Raw genomic sequence first — 4,984 nt, 5'->3', positions numbered from 1 at the left:
ATCACCTCTATAAATACTGGGTTCATACCACTTGTAGAGGTGTGCTTGAGAGATGTAAAAGTGAGTGTGTAAGTGTGTGTTATTTATGTAGTCTAGACGCATGCCAAACCATGTTCTTATGTCACTACAAATGGTATCAGAGCGGGTCTTCAAGATCAAGGTGATTTTTGAAGAACGATTCTCGGTTTGGCTACTTTTGTTGCAATTTGAGCAATTTTTGGTGAGTCTCTCTCTATGATCTCTCTTAATTTCATTGAATTTGTGCGTGAAGTTTTTGATTTGTGATCCTTTAACTCGTTGGATCAAATTTTCCTTGAAAAACCTGTTTGTTATGATCCAATAATTTTTTGTTAATCAAGCCCGATCCAATCTAAAATCCGTTTGTTTGATTCAATTCTAAATTTGAACTTGTTGTTTTGAATCAAAATTGAGTTCAAAAAGCATCTTGTATTTGATTTGAATTTAAGAGTTTGTTACTGTTCATCGTATTTGATTCAGCCCAAACAATCAATCTGATATTGTTCATCAATAATTTGTTTTTGAGCCCAAAATGATAATTGGTCACTGTTCATTCGATTAAAGATATTAGCCCAAGAATTGATTTATATTAAGTCTGACTTATACTCAGTTCTTCATTAGTTCATTACAATCATTGTTGATCAATACGCTCATTGATGAGTCAGATTTAAGTCGATGATTGCAAGCGAGAATCGAGCTCGCATACCTGACTTAGAAAGGGAAATTAAACTAGAAATCGATGTTTGTACATTCGATTTTGTAATTAGACTTGAAAAGTCTTGAAATCGATGGTTGGAAGTTTGTTTTTGGAATCTATTGGTTGCAAGTTGAAGTCGATGTTGATGGCAGATAACAAGATTGAAATCTATAGTTCATTGATTTTGATTTCGAATGTCTGGACTGAAATCAAAAGACGAAGCATCGATAATCGATTGATGAATGAATTTGTTTTGATTTCGATGGTGATAGTTAGGAATCGAATTCGCTTTGGGGTCATATGCAAAGGATTGATTTTGGAATTGATTGTTGATGAATGGATGAACAGGCGGGTAACGATTATATGCGAAGATTGAGTTAGCTACTTGTGAAAGGAACGAAAATCAAAGAATGTTTGGAATCAATGATTCTGTTTTGGAACTAGAAAATGAAGCGAACAATAGAAGAAGGTTTCAACTGTAATGGATTTTCGGAATCGTATTAAGTGCTTATGGTCGAAATAATCTTCAAATTTTGGAATTAAGGGATTGATTCGAATTTGTGTGTAAACTATGATTTGGAGTCGATTCGTGCATGTATGTTGTATGTGTGTTCGTTCGCGTCTACAGGGAAGAGTGATGTTGATGGTGCAAAGCCATGGATTTTGAAAGCCAATCAGGGTATTTGCTTTTGGGGTACTTATGATAGAAAAAGCAAAGGTTTGGAATTCATTTTTGGGGTATGATAATCGAATGGGTCTCATCGATATTGACTTGGGTTAGATTTCAAAGGCTTCAGGTCGATGGATATTTGTTGATAGCGAAGCGAATGGTTAAAATATTAAATATTTGGAGAGGTCAATTGTCGATTTTCAAAGAATGATGAAGCGAATATAGTGTGTTTGGGAATTCGATTTTAGGGTCTTAAAATTTTGATGTGCGAAGTCTTGGATTTGTTGGTTAATGGCTTGAGGACAAAGCACTGTAGTCGATTGACGAACAGATAGTCGATGTGCGAAGACTAGTATGCGAAGAATTGTATATCGACGTGCGAAGAATTTGACTGGAACGTGCGAAGTATCACTGTGAAACAAATGAATTGGGGAAGAAAACACTCAAGTTTCGAATTTTGCCCCTTACACTTTTACGAAATGGCAAAATTAGCCCAGTTTCGAAAGTTTGAAGATGTGGGCAGAATTTTCGAAACGACTCCCTGATGTTTCGAAATTTTGTCAGATTATACCCAACTTCGCAAATGGGTAATAAAAGCTGAGAAATTGTTGAATTTTCATTTCTGGTCCCTACAATTTGTGCGAATTTACACATTTACCCAATTTCACAAATGAGGGTGTGTTTCGCATATTTGGCTGTTTTTGGCGCAACGGGTCACTGTAGAATTTTGAAATTGACAATTTCTACCCATTTTTGAGAAATTTTGTCAAAGGAGATCCGTGAAAGAAGCTAAAAATTGAATATTTTTTGGATTTTTCAGATTGAAGCACAAAGTTTATGCCACATGTTAAGGGGGAGTTTTGACATGAAAAATTCCGAATACAACACGTTCTTTTTCCTTGGAATTTTATAATCAAATCATCATGTTCAATTGTGAAAGCTTTAATTCCGCATGCCAAACCATGTTCGTATGTCACTACATGCGTTCGTCATGGCCACTTGCCCTAGAAGATGTCCATCACCTGCTCACGTCGTGAGCTCTGACACAGGGGTTGAAGTTCGTGCCCCAAACTTCAGTAATTCATATCTGTCGCATACGAGCTCCGTTTTTGATGTTATTTATATGCATGCGTAGGTGAGATTATGCTCTACAACTCTCGTTTAGACTCCGTTGGCTAATTTTGAATTTAACTTTTATTATATTATTTTTAGTAGGCTGGGACGGGAAAACTCCGTTAGAAATTCATAACTTCTTAATCTGACGTCCATTTTTCGTCTGTCTTTTTAACATTGCGTTACTATCGACGAGATCTTCGATTCTCGTTTAGATTGTTTCGGCCAAAGAGCACTCTATCTCAATTTCGAGATTTGGGCTGCATACCGCTAAGCTGAAACTTAGAAAAATCGTAACTTCCTCATACGAAGTAAGATTTGGGCGTTCTCTGTATGCACGCTCTCGGGTTAACGTATTCTACAACTTTTGTTTAGATCACTAAGACTAAATATCACTCTATCATAAATTCACTATTTACGTTACGCAGTGTCGTACCGATTCTGTCGCGAAACTTTGACAGGTCATAACTTCTTCGTTATAACTCGGATTTTGGCATTCTTTATATATTCGGAAACCTTACCACGACCACTACAACCTAGTTAAGACTTTTCATTGTAAATAATCTTTTATCAAAAAGTCACTTTTGATGCTTATAGTCTCTAAATTAACTAGCCCAGTTCTACGTGCATTACAATTATCTCCCCTTAAGATGATTACGTCCCGAAATCATCAACGAAAATAGGACTGGTATAATGATTCCATACGTCATCTTTTCATACTAGTTAATAATCGTAACTTATATGTTTCTTCGAATGAATATCTAACTCTTGGACTTCTTGACCGCAGACGATGCTCAATCTTGCACCTGCTCTTCGTACTATGTTGGACTTTCAATCGTAACCTTCGAGTTACAAAATAAATCCTTATTGAGGACTCCTTCTTCTTCTTAGGATAAGTAGTTTCCTTTATCTATTGTAACAGACCGATGGGTCGTGTTCTAGTGCCCTCTCATTATATGATGCAACGCTTAGACTTAAGTCTCTTAGAGTCAAATTCCAGAATGTAATATACCTTCCTTCATATTATAATGTGATATAATCACATTTTTTCATGTAGCATTTCTAGCTACAAGCTTCCTTAACAACGAGCGCGATGCTATCGATATCATTGATTTCAATCTTCTGACTTTGGTCAGATGTTACATCGAACTTAGTTCTCCGAACCACGTAACAAACTCCTAGTAGTCGGACTCAATTTGATATGACCACTAGGGTCAGAATATCAATCATCTACTTAGTCATTACCGAAACAATGGTAACGAGATACTTGAATAAAATGAGACCAATCACTAGCTTCTTGGTAACCTTGTGACTTTCCCTGGTCCAAGCGTGAGTCATGTGCTTCCAGTAGTATAGATCTCTACTACTATTCACACCTACTCATACTTGTCCCAAGTATTGTCTCGTAGTCCCCAAGTCCTAAGATCACAAAACAATTTAACACATACGAATGTGTCCAATTAATCACAAAAATTTTCCTAGACTCTACTAGGACTTCTTCCATGCGCATCTTCACTCATCAATTCTACTTCAACTCGGTTGGTGATGAAAATTCCAGACGATGGAACAACTTCAAGAATTACCCCAACCGTTCCATCATCCTGCCAATCGAAGGTGTACTTCAGACGTACCGTACTCCTTTAAATGTACTGTTATTTTATCAGACATAAACTAAAGGCATGATACCACCTTTGGTATCTTACGATAGGTGCCATTCACTACATCAGATAACAAAACTAGGGTTTATATTATTTCTTGAAATATTACACAGAGTTTCAAGTTCACCTTATACTATGCCTCTAATAGGCTACACGACATGTTACCATTTACATTGTTACTTCATAATTTGATCTTTGGATATGAAATGCTTATTCCTGATTCCTCGCATTATTTTCTGCTTCGTCGAGGATCATATGGAATGCCCTTGGCTTTGGTGGTGACTCTAGCCTTGCTGCCCCATTTTTCTTTGGGCAGTCTCTAGACATGTGCCCCTTGCCTCCGCATCCATAGCATACCTTATCATTTTGTGTGCAATTCGAGGAGTAGTGGCCGATCCTTCCACATTTGTAACAAGTTACTTCTTCATTGCATGTTCCAAAGTGCTTCTTCCTGCACTTTTCACACTACTTGGCTCCATACCTCTGGTCATCTAGGTTAGACTTTGCGAACTTTCCCTTACTATCAGGTCTTAAGGATCCTTCAAGCTTCCTCTTCTCGCCAACTTCAGCTTTCTCCAGATCCTTTTCCCTTATTTGGGTCTTAACATTCTTGGCTGCCCAGATGGCAGCTTTCAAAGTGGTTGCTTGCTTGACCATTGGACCAAAGTCCGCTGGTAATCCATTGGTAAACTTGTTGACCTTGGAAAGTTCCGTTGGAAGTAGGTAGGGGACAAGCTTCATTTTCTTCGTAAAACTATTAGCGTACTCGGTGACACTCAATCTTCTCTTCTTCAGATTCTGGAACTCATTGTTGATTTCTAGAAGACC

The sequence above is a fragment of the Lactuca sativa genome, chromosome 4 (assembly GCF_002870075.4).
Source record: "Lactuca sativa cultivar Salinas chromosome 4, Lsat_Salinas_v11, whole genome shotgun sequence".
NCBI lineage: Eukaryota > Viridiplantae > Streptophyta > Magnoliopsida > Asterales > Asteraceae > Lactuca > Lactuca sativa.
The sequence above is the reverse complement of the archived record's forward strand: the minus strand, read 5'-3'. Positions refer to the sequence as shown.